Here is a 15,993-nt window from a genome sequence, read left to right as displayed (position 1 = left end):
GCTCTCTTCCACTGCCTTCTCACTGTTCCATCCACAATAGGTTTGCATCCATTCCGTCCACTGCAGTGAACAGTGGTTAATGATCAACCACACATAAAAGTCACAAAATCAGCAGTGATGCATCAGAAAAAGCCTGGTGTTTTTAAGCGCTATTACATTAAAAATAGTAATTCAGATTAGTACCCTTGCTAGCATGCATGTCTAATCCAATGCATGTCTAGTCCATTGCAGTTCAGTTCCATGTTACTAATTAGCCAGAAGGCAGATGACAAGAATATATATTAATTTTTTTACAGTTAAAAAACACACACAGGAGGTAAAATAATCTCCACACATGGCTAAAACTTGTTTGGAGTGCACTGTATCTGATGCTGTACAAAAACATGGGAAGAACCTTTTTTACCACTTTGATTCGTAGAGTTAATTTAGGACAGTTATCCATCATCTTCCATATGTGTCAAGTGTCTTCAAGGGTTATGGACTGAAGTTTTCATATGAACAGTGCTGCATTTTTTGCCTAAAGTGGGGAAGTAGATGTTCAATCTGGTTTCTTTGGAAAAATTTTACCTTTCTTTGCCTACTGGAGAGGTGCTTATATGTAGATAACACTGCACCAAGAGCAAATAATAACAGCTGTTGTTCAAATCAGTCAGTTATATGTATTTTAAGTAGGAAAAAAATGTACGAGGTTCAGATGCGCTGCAGCTCAGATATGGTCATAATCATTAATTCATCACAATTCAATTTTTATTATAAATGGAACAAGAAACTTCCTGAGCAAGGATACATGACAAAACACTTGTGGTTTAAAATTGCATCAGTCCAGAACTCCAAACAAACTTGAGTAATTCAATCCTGGCATGGAAACTGAATGCTTGATGCACTGAAATTTGCGTCGTGCTCTGTGTAAGCACTGCAGTATAAGATGTCAGGTACGAGCATCTGGAAAACTACAAGTTGCTTCTACCAGAGTCACAATCCCAATCTGTATTTCTGTAGATTGGAACAATTTATATTAATTTAACCATCAAAAAGCTTGCCTCTACATTTTTTTCCCAGACTATTTTTTATTATATATTATTTATCTATATTATTTTAATACTCATGCTCTTAAATGAAGGGATTGTTTTACCATGTATGCATTAAAGCATGTCGATGACTTTTCCTTCTGTCTTTGCACAGCACAAAATCCAGCTCATTCTGGCAAACAGCAGTTAATTCACCTTAAAATATCTATAGATCTTCAAGCAAAAAAGAAAAGTTGCTGTGCTTGACAGAAGAAGTTATTCAAAGTCAAATTCTGCTCTCAGTTTTTATGTTGAAGATTTACAGATAGATGTACAGGTACTCATTTGGAAAATTAATAAGGAAAACTGACCTATAACATGATTGGGTATTACAATATATAGAGATGTTTTTTAAAAAAATAAAAATCACAAGATTGTTTTCTAAGGTAACCAAACTTACTAAACAAGGCATGGCTAAAAAAGAAGGAAAATTGAAGATGACTGTGGGCATTTAAAATGCCTATTACCATTTTAAAATTATATTAGAAAATTCTACCTCATAATTCACAATTATTTAAGTCATATTAATGTTGAAGCTGTGAGAGGATACTGAAAGTTGGTGGGTTTGTTTTTGTTTTTTTTTTTGGTCAGAAATTCTCCCTCATAAATATGTAACCAAGGAAACTGAAAAAATAAAGGAATAGTAGTTTTTAAAAATATGTTTTATTTTCTGTTTTTCTTCCTCGAGTTCATTAAGATAGATAGCAAAACAAACAAGTACTCCTGCCATTCTGAGTTACGATTACAGTAACCAGTAAGAAGAATTATAAAGTGGAAAGCAATTAGCAGTTATTATAAGAATTTAAAACATATGACAGGAACCTTTTCACGTTTCGTGGAGGTGGAACGATTTCCTTCCTACTAATGCCAATTGCCAGATTTCCTCAGAATTTCATTTGTTTCAACTGATGAAAGCCCAGGGGTTCCAGCCACTGGTCTCCCACGTTCCCCAAAAGGTCACATAGGATGACATGCAATTCTCTCTTTGCACAATTCATTCCTACTGCCTGCTGCCACATCATTTCCAAGAACTCTGTCTTTCTGTGTATCTGAGAAACAAAAATTAGCAGAAGTGATTGAGGGAATTAAAAGTTATTAGGAAGAGCAGTAACAGATTCATACTCCGCCTATGCTACAGTTAGAAACATAGAACCCCCAGCTGGAAGGGACCCACAAGGATCATCATCAGTTCAACTCCTGGCTCCACAAGATATTAATCAAAAATCAAGCAATATTTCTGAGAGCACTGTCCAGATGCTTCTTGAACTGTCAGTATTGTTGCCAATGCTCTGAGGAGCCTGTTCCAGAACCTCACCATCCTTTTGGTGAAGAGACTTCTTCCAACGCTCAGCAAGTTCCATGCTGTTCCCTTGGGCCCAACATCATCAGCAGTACCCCTCCTTACTTTTAGGGCACATTCCTACAAAGTACTCTGAAAGTTGGGCAAAGCAGACTGTTTACTTCTTGGTATTTGTTAGTGAGAATGTATATTTGTATTATCTCCTCTTTAAAGCTTTAGACAGGTCAAGTTTCATCTCCAGATATGGAGAGCTTCTTTTTTTTTTTTTTGAGCTTTGCCTGCAATGCTGGTTTAGTGCAAAATTAGCGAGTGGTGACATAACTAAGGTGAGCCAATCTGGTGTTCACTGTCTAACACCCACAGAACAGGTGAGAAAGTATTTCCTTACCAAACAGTTGAGATATTCAACATCTGCTATGATTCCAGTTGTTCCTCTGCTACTTCTAGTACCTTAATGGCACTGAAGTAGCTTCCCCGTGAGCCTGGCCAAGGTGACCACAACCACAGTGTAAGAGCATTCCACAAGACTAATATAAACTCGTCTTTTCATATCATACTATGTTGTGCAGCTAGTACTACCTTTATTTTACAGATAAACACTTGAAACATAGAGACTCTGCTTAGATGGAATGCTGTTTCAAATGCCATCTTATTATGGACAGCTGCTTCAGCTCTGGTATTTCTGACCTTCGTGGTACATAATTAAATTCAATTCACAGTGGTAAGTGGGAGAAGTACAGGGGCTATGAGGCGATAAGACACTAAATGAGATTCCCTGAAATGCAATAACAGTGTAGGAAGGATCAGAAACTTTGGATTCCATCTAGACTCCCTAAAAGCATACTGTCACAAGACACAGGCTGCTAATTTGCACATTTCCCCACCTGCCCAATGTCATTCTCATCTTCCCCAGTCCTATCCAGCAACCTAGAAGTCCATCACCGCTCTCCAACAATCTCAACTTCATTTGGATTTTCACAGCAACCAACCCTAAAATTTTGTCCAGGAAGCCCATCCAAGTTCTAACCTGCTCAAAAAGCCAAAGCCTTTTCTCTCTCGTGAGACTCAGCTCAAAGGACAGCAGTTTGCAACCCAGCATTTCAGTTAGGATGCTTGCTCAGAATGTTATCTAAATCCCAGGCTCATCATCATAGTGGTTCAGTGCTATGTGGACACTAAGAACAGAAACAATATATCCAAAATTCCACTTTCAGTCACCACTTCTATAACTCTTGCCAGCGGCTAAGTGCAAATGTTGGATAAGTCCGGCTTGACCCTGTCTTCTTAGATGTGGCAGCATACCCATTGATGAAAGCAATCTGTGCCCTCGAGGACCTTTGGCCAAGGGAACGCTTCGATGGAAAGCTGTGCCTGGAGGTACCCTCAGACATGGTGCCACACAGCAACACTAATACTGCTTCAGACCCAAGACATCCTGAGGATAAAGAAAACATGAGGCTACACTAGAAAAGAACGTAAAGCAGCTGTTACGGCAGCTGCACATAAAAAAAAAATCTTATATTCAAAGCCTGAAATTTGATAAATTTGTATTAACAGTTTAATTTGTAAGCATAAAATAGTCTATTACCGTAAAAACAGTTGTAGGCACATGGCCCTCTACAAGTAAATGCATGCTCCACCACAGAGAGCTCGCAGAAAGTATATGCAGCATACAGGAAGACACTGGGAAACAAGCAGACAATTGAGCACTGAAGCTTTAATAAACATTAGCTCTGCTTTAAACTTTTCCTCATAATTTCTTTCAAATGACCACGCTACTGTTCCCACTCTAGAGGTGTCCAAGTAATTCAGTTCTTGGTGAAGTATAAACTCACGTTAAAAGCTCTTAGATGAGGTAGACCTCAGCAAGAGAAAAAATGTGTGAAAAAAAGGCGATATGACAGCTTGTGTATGGAAAAGTTTCAAGTCATCTGTTCCAGAAAGACCAGTCAATTCCTGCTACTATCATCCTTACTTGCATATGAAAAATGTATGTGAAGATAGTGACCACAGCAAAAAAATTAATCTATGTCAGCAGAAGCCTTGAGTGGGGCCTCTATCCATTGGTCAACTCCACATTTAAAAATCAGTGCAATTATTTGAAAAATATTCAAATAGAAAGTACCACAAAGCTCTTGAAGTTTGATCTAGATGTGAGATTAGGCTACTAATAAATTAGCATTACGCCTCTGGTAATAATACTTCCATGCAATCAGTATTCAGCCTGACTCCTGGAGAAGGGAGAATACGACTCCTGGAGAAGAAAAATATAACCATAAAGCCAGAGAGAAAACATTGAAAAATTCTACTGAGATTAAAATAAGATACAAAGTAGAATTAAAAGTGAAACAAGCAAATGTATTTTGATTCCAATTATAACTGTTTTCATTACTAATGTTGTTTTTAGTCCTGGATACAAATTGCTTCCTTCTCTAAAGGGGACTTAAAAGCTCTCACATCTTTTCTTCTCAGAAGCTGAAAAGCTGTGATGTATCAATCATCAATTATCATTTCAGAACATGCTCCTGTCAACAGCCTGGATGTCCTGCCTCTCCAGTGCAACTGAACACAGTAGGCACTTTGGAATTGAAGTACGAGAGATACAGATGACTGAACAGATTATTTTTACATCGATAGTATATAAATACCTATTTCAGAAATATATCATTATTAATGATTTAAAATGGCAAAGGAAATGTAAGAACTCAAAAGTGAATCCAATTTCACTGAAGTGACTATAAATACTAACATTTTAGTATGCCCTGCATTATTTATGAAATAGGAAGATGATTTATTACTAGGCATTTCTACAGCAATGGTTAGATTAAGGAATAGCTAATAATGTGTCTGCTGTTATTTTAGAACATGCCTCCATAGAATCTGATTGTGTTATACCTTAAGAAAAAAAAAAGTTCTGCCTATATTTATAGTATCAAAGCATTACCTCCACACGCATATCATATTTTATAAATGTTTCTGGAAACTTATGATCCATAGGAATACTTAAGTGTACTATGTTTTACCTATGAATTTGTTTAATGTCTGTGCATCTCAAAAGTTATTATACAAAGGAGCAGAGGAGATAGCAGATTCTTTTCCTCCTGCTTCTAGAGAACAAGTTCAAAGTACATGTATGAGAAAAGACACATAAATTAAGCAGCCACAGAATGTGTTAACATTTCTTTTCCGGACTCTATTTTTAATGAAAGAGTTCAGCTACTGAAGACAGACAGGATGGCTCCCAGCATCGCGTGATGTAGTAAAGGTAGCTGCTAGACCACCTTTCAAAATGAAACTGCACAAGTAGTATCACAGAACCAAGTGCCTACACTAGCAGAGGTAACACTTTGTCTCTCAGAGAGGTGTTATGAGTTAGATACAGAAGTGCCACAACTTTGCTCTCCAAGCTCTGTATGAAGTATCACTTGTCCATGTCTATACAGATGTGAACTGCGCTGTCACAGAGATGAACAGGTTATACTCCAGGCTGATCCAAAGCATTACTCTTTGGTCACTGATTTCTGAAGAACATGTGTACAATACAGGGGATCTTGTATGACTTAGACTTTTACTCACACACCAAGAAGGTTACTATCTTCCACAGAATACGTCTTGATTTTGTTCACATGACTTAAGCTCTGCCAATAACCCCGCTGAAAAACCAACTAAGACAATGTGTAGTTCCAAAAATCTGAAAGATTGCATAGAACTACATCCTTACTTTGTTCCTGGAGACTTTCAAGGTGAGGCTGGATCAGAGCCTGAGCAACCCAATCTAGCTGTGGTGTCCCTGTTCATTGCAGGGCAGTTGGACTAGATGGCCTTCAGAGGTCCCTTCCAACTCAAAGGATTCCATGACTCTGATGAAAACTTCCTCCTTTGCTAACTACTTCAGTTAAAGTCCTTGTACAGACTGGCATCTTATTTTCTGCTTTTCCAAAATACAAACACCAGAACTGAAACAAAAAGAGGTACAGTACTTCTTATTCACAGCAAGTAGACAACGGTATCTGAATAACAATATATTTGCAGTTTCTAGAAAAAACAAACACCAAACATGAAGTTCCTACTTCAGGAAATTTCTATCAATGCCAAAGAAAGTTTTGCTTAAGTAAACAGTTCCAGTTTGAGCTTGTATAAACAACTTAGAAAGCCATTCAGACAGATGAGGGGGCATTAAGAGATGCATCTTACAGGGACTGCTTATTATTGCTACAGTTACTCAACAACTGAATACGCAGTGCACGATAAGGGCCATGCATCACAATGATTTATTAAGAAAGAAAACAATGCTTTGCTAAGTGTTCAGAATTTCCTCTTTCATTCATCTTTCACTTTTGATCAGATAGATTTATTAGCAAAGTATTAAAAAAACTTGCATCTACTTCACCATTAAAGATTGCTTTATGTCCTTTCCCTCCTGTTATGGTGCTAACTTTCCTTAGGAAGTCACCACAGATGTCCCACTGGTTTATAATGCTTATGTTTGGGGTTAGGGGAACCCTATTGCTCCTACACAAGTTTCAATTTCAACTCTTTTTTAAAAAACATCAGTCAGACAGGCTTCCAAAACTTTCCAAGGAGAAAAACACTCCCCATATGGAACAAAAAAGCCTCCCAGAATAAGAGCTTACCAGAAATGTACATGTTGGCACAGACTTACCAATTAAGGCCTGAAAACAACTGGATCCAGCAAAAAGAAAACAAAGTGGAGTTTATACCTTCTTATCCTTCGGCTCAGAATCCTTTCGTTCCATGTTGCCATCCTGGGACTACGTGAACAACATATTACATAGCCCCCACAGAAGGGACCATCCTTTGTACAGACTGTTCATGACTGTGGGGAACACCATCAGAATATACTGAGAGCTTGTGGGTAGCTGTCCTCTCTTCCCTTTGCTCCTGTCTCTAGCCTCCCTCTCCTCATGTGATGTCTAATTAAGATGAGAAAGCCTCAAATGAAAAACATACCTCAGTGTATTCCTGAGGAATAATAAAGTGAAGTTGAATGATCCTTTCCTACCCTGTCACCTAAGAGTTAAGGAGCCGAATCTCCAGTTTGTTATCAGTTCAAGAGCTGTGGAAGTTTAACACAGGTTTACATATTTTCCCTCTTTCTTTTCTCCCTACTTTTTTCTTCCTCTCCAAAACCTCCTTTAATAGGTAGCAAAATAAATAAATAAATTCCCATCTCTGTTTTTCTAAAGCAATGTAAGAAAGTGGGATCAGGAGGCCAAGATCCCTTTGAGATACAGACAAGAACCTGGCATACAGGAGAAACTTGCTAATTGTACTGCTGCAGCCATAGATAAGCTCACTTGGTGACAGAGATCTCTGCACAATCTGAAAGATTTTGACCTTTAGGTCTAGTAACTTTCTATCATGGACAGAAACAGTTTGACATATCCCTAACATTTCCTGAGATACCAATGAGATATCTTCTCCATCTCTACATTTAATCTTGAGTAAAGCTGGTAGGAACAGATGCTAGAATAAAAACATAATTTACAGCTCACTGCTGCAGTGCATCACGTGAGCGTCTGCTTCTGGCACACAACAATACTGATGAGCGGAAGATGGCGATGCCTTTTCCATAGGTCTTCCCCAAAAGTTCCAGCACATGCACAGTTCTCTTCCTGGCCAAAACTCCTCTTTGTGCCCCTGATGTTAAATGTTCACAAATCAAAGAAGGGTGCATTACCTCAAAGGGTGTCTGTTGCAGCTGAGAAGGAAGCTATCCTTCACTGAAGTACATAGCTGTATTAAACAAAAGTTTCAGCTCTTCTAATTGAATCCATTCATGAACATGCAGCAACTCATGCTAACCCAATACTGAACCATGCTTGTTAGCGATAATTGTTTGCTTCTGTAAGGTTGTCACCTCCCTGTGCGTTCCAGTAAAATACTTAATTGAATATTTTCACTATAGTAACTTAAGGAACAACAGTAGCTCACTACAGGGTGAAAAAGAAATTATGGTAGCTCATCAACAAACAGGAAGTTAAGAGACCTTCCCATGAATTAACAGCTGACAGGTAATGCTGATAATCCTAGACTACTGCCTCCAGCTATGAGCCTTAAAGAGTAATCAATCACCTATGAAATTTCCTAAGGCATTATTAATAGGGATTTTTGGTTTTATAATTAAAGTTGTAGGGTTTTTTGTTTTCTAAAAAAGGCATTTTAACATTTCTTCCTGCAGTTCTGTTACCTTCCAGAATCTTAGGGGGATAAGTACATATGAATACCTATAAGGTGAGATGACACATATTACAAAAAGAAAACCAGTAAGATACATCCTTAGATTAAATGAACAATGGAGAAATAAAAGCTTTTAAAAAAAAAAAAAAATACATGGAGAAAAAAGATTATTCTTTTTCTGCCTGAAGGGAAAAACAGCTATGGGCAAACACTGCAGCTGCTAACAAGACATTTGCCAATTATTAATATGTAACCCCATTGCCACCCCAATAATCTTCTCTTTTCTATCAGTTGGGCTGAAGCCTGGACAAGAGATGAGCAATCATCCGAAACTCTAAAGACACTGTACGAAAGTGTACAATTTAAAGATGTGTACACATTCTATCTGCATATGCTTTGACTATCAGAAAGTACCTATCTGTCTAGGATGCTGAAATCATCTATTAATCCACATTAGCTCCAGAGTCATAACGAGAAGTATTAAGACAACGTAACAGTAAATGTAAATGCCACCTATTAAAGAAATTATTACTCCTAAAACACAAGGAAGGCCTTCTTTTTTTCTTTAAATAGAGCCTTTGAAGGCTACTAACATTTTGAACAATTTTATTTTTAAGTTACCTACCATTATTACTGCAGCTCAAGTCTAATCACAAGAAAAAAGAAATGGCAGGTTGCAGTCTACAAAAAATTTCTCTCTTTATTTTTCCCCTCTGTCGTCAATACAGGTAGCACAAGCTGTTCTCTCCTGCCGCATTCTCTGATGGTCTTGTGCAGCAAGAAAAGGCATCTACTCAAGAATTCAATTTTTCCCCCATTATTGCATACTCATAAAAATGGAACTGACAGGACAGCAGCTTACTGATGTGCAAGTCAGATTCCAATTGCACATACGGAGTGTCTTCCAGAAACCCACAGATGAAATCCCACCTTACTGTCATGGGGGGGGGCTGCTTTGGGATTTTTTTGCTTCGTTAGGGAGAGGGCAAGAGTTGCAGAAACAATCACACAGCAGTCTCCTTGTCTAACATCGCAGTAACACTAATTACCAGAACCGTGAATACACGCAGCAGGGACGGCAAGTTCTGGGTCTTTAACTACTTTAAAGCACGTCTAAATTTTGATGAGGCTCAGCCTACGTGCCGTTACGTCCCTGTGCGCGTTCCATCAAACCCAAACCAAGGCACGAGGACAGCCGTGACCGGCGTGCCAGCAGCCGACGCGAGGCTCAGGACGTGAAGGAAGGCAGCCGTCCCCTCCCGGCGCCCACCGGCCCCGGCTGGCCCAGTTCTGCCACCAGAGAGCCGCCAAGCAGCGGAATTTTCACAGCCAACGTTCCGCGTCTCCTCAAATCGCCCTCTCCCTGTTATTAAATCATTTCAATTAATTGCCTGTTTCAGTACAACTTCGGAGACAACAACGAGCCTCCCGCCAGCGGGAGAGCGGCTCCTGACGCCTCTGCCGTTTGGCAGCAGAGGAAACGAAGCAAAGCGTCGCTGCCGTCAGCACCCGGTGAGGAACTTCGCCTCCCGCGGGCTCGGCGACGCGCAGCATCCGAACGGAGCTGTTACGAAGGGACAGCGACAGCTCAGCCCTCATCAAACCGAGCAGCGAGATCCCGTGCTCGGAGGGAAAAACTTGGGGCGCGGGTCGCTGTTTGCTACCGACACACTCACCGAAATACCGCACCCCTACTGAACTGAACGGCGCCCAGAGCGCATCGCATCACCTACGGGCGGCCGCAGCTCCCCGCGCGCCCCCCGCCTCGCCGCGACCTCCCGGATTCCCCTCAACGCCGCAACTCCGCGCTGACGGCGTCGGACGCCTCCCCGGAGCCCCGAGCCGCCGGCAGGCCGCGGGCCGGGCCGAAGACAACCAGAGAGAAGTTGCGGAGCCGAGGGGGAGCCGGGCCCGCCTCGCCCGACCCCTCACGGGGGAACCGGACGGAACCGGCCGCCCCTCCCTGTCCCCGCCGCCCGCGCGGCCCCGGCCCCCCGCCCCGCTCCGCGGCCAACTTACTTGCGGGCGGCGGCACGCGCCCCCCTCACACGGCCCCCGGCCGCGCGCTCTCCTTCCCGCCCGGCGAACGCGGCGCGCGAGCGCAGCCCCGGCGCGGCGGCCGCTGCCGAGCGCGTTCGGACATGCTCAGTCCCCGAGCCGTCTCCTCGCGGAACCTACCACCGAGGGGGGGGGGAGCCGCGGAGAAACAGGGGGCAGAGCTGGATGCTACCAAGAGGATGAGCTAAAAATAGGCGCCGCGGAAAAGAACAGCTGGAGCTTAAAGGGGCGGAGGCGGCCTCGCTGCCGGGGCGGAGGGCGGCGTCCCGATGCGCGGGACCCCCCTCGCGGTGTGGGACGCCCCGCCGTGCCTGGGGAGCCGCGCTGAGGCCGGGCCGCGGGGTTACGCCGCCTCGGTCAGCGCCGTCCCCGAGCCGCTCTCGCTCGTGCCCGCTTACGGCCGCGGCTCGGCCCCGCGGGGCCCTCGGGAGCCTCAGCTCGGCGCCCGCCCGGCACGGCGTGCCCCAGAGTTGCAGCAGCCGCCAGGCGGCGGCTTCGGACGTCGGGTCTGGAGAGTGCGGGAGAAAGTACGAATCTGTTTTCGTGTTTCTCAGGGGCTCCATCCCGCTCGGTTTTGTGAATGGGGCTCCGGCTCACGCTGGCTCTGTAGTGAAGCGCGGAGCAGCCCGTGAGAATGTGGCAGCCCTAGGCAGCCTGCAGGGCAGCTCCTTAGATGTGTCTTGGGGTTTTTTACACTGGGAGATGTATGTGATAAGAGAGAAGTCCTCATCGCACTCACACAGAACTGTGTTTCGAACCTGAACGCCGTATAGAATTGTTAGAGATCGAAAGCCCTGCACGTATTTGTGAATGGGAGTACCTGACGTGCTCGAGCTGCTGCAGTTTGATTCCCCGCCTTCCTGACGACCAGTGAGAATAAACACGAGGCCACATTGTTTTACATTTATAAACATACTATAAAGCCTAAAACTATAACACTCCAGCAAGAGTTCAGAATTGTGCTGAATTCTGCTTTTTATATATATATATGCAGAAAATTGCTGCTCCACAAAAACCATCTTTGCAGTATTGGAACTAAAGAAGCTTTCACTCAAGAAAGACTACTGTGCAATGTCTGCACAATGATAACTTGACACTGATGACATCACTTACAATAAAACCACAGTCAACCATGTTAAAAACTGCAATTTATTTCCCTAAACATGAGAGCACAACAAGTTCATCTTATTCTGAAATATTTCAGTGAACTCTCACACAGCCTTGAACTAAAGTACTGCAAAAAGAAAAGGCTCAGTTATGTGTAGGTGAGCATAATTGCAAAAGGAAACATTACCCATCAGTAGTGTCAAACACAGGGGCAGCGAGGAACAATCTTCCACACAGATTGACATACAATGGGGTGGATTATTATACAAGATTACATAGGCAACTATGCTGTAGTACTTTAAGAAACAAAAGATGATGTCATGAAGATTATAGTATTAAAAAGGGAATGAATCATGTTCACTAACTGTCTCTGCATTCTGTGTTCTCATTCAGCAATGAGATGCACGTTTTATTTAGTCCCTGTCTAACTTTGCACTATACTGTAAAATATTCTAATCTATTCAGCACACATAACTGTTTAAAGTGATGAAAACACTATGGATATTATGTAATTCTTTATCCTGGAGCTATTGATCTTGAGGCAGACAGCAGGGGAAATAGAAAAGGCAGTTTTCTGAGTACAGTCTCAGATTCAGGAGAGCAGAGGACTAACACATTTCTGGCTGCAGCTGGAGCTCTGCGGGAGCAGTAGGCAGTCTCTGGAGAATTTCCCAGAATAGTTTGTGCCTTTACTGCCATACAGCTCTGGGTAAATGGGGAGACCAAAAGATGTCCTGAGTCTCAGGAGAGTAACATCCAGCTTGGAACTCCATTATTGTCTGGGGAGGGCAGAAAACAACCCATCATGGGACTCAGCGTGTCTGTTAGTAGAATAGTGAAGAAAAGAGCTTTTCTTTTTGAATTCTGCATTGTCATCCTCATCATTCCCACATCTTTCTGTATCTTTCAGGAATCTCTTCAGAACTTGTCAAATCTAAGTGCTTTTACAAGGGGAGATGAGCATATGTGGATCTTTCTTACCCAAACCATTATCAACTGCATTTGAAAATTTCTTGAAATCATTAAGAAAAAATACTTAGGAGAAGTTCTTATAAATTCAATATTCAAGTGGGATCATTATCAACCCAGCTGCTAATTACTCAATTGGACATTAGCAATTCAGTAGTGTTGGCATCTGCTGTGTCAAACAGAGAACTATGAATTACTTAGAGGCAGACAACCATCTGAAGCAGGATGCTGTTCTTTGCTTCTTCTGATTTTGCTCAGTAGAAATATTTGTAGAGTTGCATTTTGTTTCTACGCATCAACAAAGACTCAAATATTCACTATGCTGCTGCGCCCCTATCAGACAGCAGAAGAGGAAAAATTCCTCTGCATGCAGAGTGTGTACAGCATTGTTTCCATGAATAGCACAGCACTTTGCAAATCTCTCAACTTACTACTTGGGAACGCTCTACTAAAATCCTTGATCTTCAAATGTATCTCCTACAGTTCCATTTTGCTGATGATCTGAGAAAATGATATTCCAGAGGCCAGTCCTGGCTCACATCATTTCACCCCAGTCCTCTCAGTTTTCTACTCCTGTTGTTATTTTCATTCTTCTCCCTGAGAACAGTATTCAGATTCTCTTTACCTTCTCCCTGTTTAACTTAAATCTACAGTCCAGCACTCCCACTTCTCAAATTTATTGCCCTAGGTAAGTTATTACAGTCAAGTACATAAGCATTTTTTTTTCTTTGATTGTATACTATAAAGATAGAGGAAAAAAACATTTTGGGGATATATAATTTTAATGTTTTAGTAAAGATGCTTGTGTGAAGATGAACTCAGAGTTGGTAGCTACAATTCACTAAAGAACTCTTGGAGTCACTGTTGACCATTCTCTAAAGTTATCAGTTCAGCATGTAGCAGTAGACAAAAAAAAAAAAAACAAAAAACAAAAAAAAAAACCAAAAAAACAGAACAATGAAGTGTTAGATTTCATCAAGAGTATAGGTAGCACCTTGCAGCTCTATGTAATATTGAAGACAAAGCCAAAAAGGTGCACAGAAGAGCAGCAGAGCAACTACCTTGTGAGGAGAAAATTAGAAGGTTGGCATCTTCATCTTTGAGAGAAAAGCATGAGAGAGCACATGGCTGAGGTTTACAAAAATCATGGGAGCAGTAGGTAATTCATGGATAAAAAGGACTATTTGCCAAGTTACTTACTACTTGGGGAAATTCAGTGCAAATAACACAAGAGTAAAGTGGATGAAAGAAAGAACTTTGCACCCCTTTTTCTATGAAAAGAAAATAATAGTCATATAAAAAATATCACCTCCAAGAGGATTGGGAAATGTGCCTCACCAGCAGGTTTTAAAATAAATTAGAAAAACTCATAGCAAATTCATAAACAGGAATTGGAGAGATTGGGGTGCATCTTCATGCTTTGGAACCCAAGAGCTGTGGATTCTGGTACAGCAGTAGGTGAACTGAGTACAGAATCTGTAGGCTTATGTATTGTCTGCAAATAGTATCTCCTCCTGCCACTGCCAGAGGCAACATGCTGGGCTAGATAACACCTTTGATTCACTTGCTGCAAATGATGGTATGTGAACCCCAAGATGGATCATATATTATATAGGTAGTAACTCTTGGCTGTGCTGCCATGCTGTTTAGAACTTAAGGGTAATGCAGCAAAAAGGCTCTTTACATTTGATAAACCAGGATGTTACATAAAAACTTCCAGTTTATTGATATTCATTAGGTATGACTGGCAAAGGCCTCTGGGGGCATGGTGTAAATAGCTTTCTCTGCATTGGAATTCACAGTGGTCAGAATTCAATCTCCCATGTAAGTCCCAAACAGTTGTCATGCTAGAGATTTTTAGAAGATTTATAAAGAAGAGTTTAACTACATCATATGATTCTCAATTACTGATAATTTTTACTACTGAGTAACCGTTCTATTTGCCATCTCAGAGGCTCTGCTACCATACTCTCCAGAAAAAAAAAAAAAAAAAAAAACCCACAAAAAAACAACCAATAGACATGAGTAGTTTAAAATCATTGGATATCCATCCTTCTACAAATCCATTATTTTTCTGGTATTCTGTTTTTTTCCCTTCCCCAGCCATGACAGTCATTCTGCTGCAAACAAGTTATTCTGTGTCTATAACAGACTGAGCAACAGTTTTTACTCAATAAGAGGAAATGTGACAAACCACGAATTTTCCCCAGTCTCCTGACTGAAGCAAAGCAGAGACGGTTCATCATGCCAGTTCTACATAGAAAACACACAGATGAAAATGTAAGTTTTGCCCAGTGGAGAATTCTGAATTCTTTCTTTATAAAGTTTTTATATGTAAGAGATATTGTTATTAGAAAAAAACTCAAAATATAGCTGATATTCAAACAAGTTTCATGTTTATTTCTTATTAATGTGAAATGAAAGTAACCTTATATACTAACCTAACTAAGGAAGAATATAGAATGAGTTTTTACTTTAGCTCCGTATTTCCACTGTTTCAGATTTGTCGGCTACTTTCCCCTCAGATGTGTTCTTTGCTGTAATCAGTGGGTTTTTTTTCCCAGACAGTCTGCAGAAACCTACTTCCTACTGCCCTCTGTGGGCTTTGAAGTTTTTGTTGGTTTTCTATATTTTCCCTTAGCCATTGGAATTTAAATATCCAACTCTGACTTCTTTAACTGAGAGCTCTGTAAGGCACCTGGGGACTTGGAGGCAAACATTTTACTTTAATGTTGTGTGTGTGAGCTGTTTTCAGCAGTGTACAGGAAACTCAGGCATTACTTTCACACATTATGCAAATTTGTATCTGTGACATTAATTTACTTTGTTTTCAAAAACAGTCACAATTGGGCAATGTGTTATGAACACAGTCTCAGGCTTGTATTACCACGTTAAATGTATTAAATGCTAGAAAGGTTTTCTTATTACTTTTCAGTAACAATAAAACAAACATAGATCAATGCCATCTTTTTTTTTTTCCAGCATTTCTATAGATGAGTCCCTGTAAAACACAGAAGCATAACTTTACTATTATTTAATTATTTTCGGGCATAAAAGCTGCAGTAGATGCTCTAAAACCCCCCAAAAATAATGAATAGGAGATATGCAGTGAGGGTAGAGGTGTGTATAAGGAGCACTGCATCAGCAAGCTGCTGGAAGCATCTGCCTCAGAGAGCAGCAGTAAGAGCAGAGCACTGTTAGTGCTGCTATTAAAACAGAGAAGCACAGCATACTACTTTTGGATCAATATTTAATCTAATGCCAACCCTTGGTTTCTCTTAGCAACCTCAA

General features: G+C 41.1%; 1 protein-coding gene across 5 annotated transcripts in view; it reads right to left on the bottom strand.

Annotated features, from left to right (window-relative positions):
• OXR1 (oxidation resistance 1) overlaps positions 1-10,741 on the bottom strand; it is a 244,602-nt gene extending 233,861 nt beyond the window's left edge. The window contains exon 1 of one of the 5 annotated variants that reach the window (XM_031591122.2): positions 10,588-10,741. The gene's annotated coding sequence lies outside the window, so the exon portion shown is untranslated. The remainder of the gene's footprint in view (positions 1-10,587) is intronic. The other 4 variants (XM_090137899.1, XM_090137895.1, XM_090137900.1 and 1 more) reach the window with 4 other exon arrangements.
• Between the last annotated feature and the right edge of the window lie 5,252 nt (positions 10,742-15,993).

This window comes from Phasianus colchicus, chromosome 3 (assembly GCF_987193195.1).
Source record: "Phasianus colchicus chromosome 3, bPhaCol1.hap1.1, whole genome shotgun sequence".
Taxonomy (NCBI): domain Eukaryota; kingdom Metazoa; phylum Chordata; class Aves; order Galliformes; family Phasianidae; genus Phasianus; species Phasianus colchicus.
Note: the sequence above shows the minus strand (reverse complement) of the source record. Positions and strands in the feature narration are given on the sequence as shown.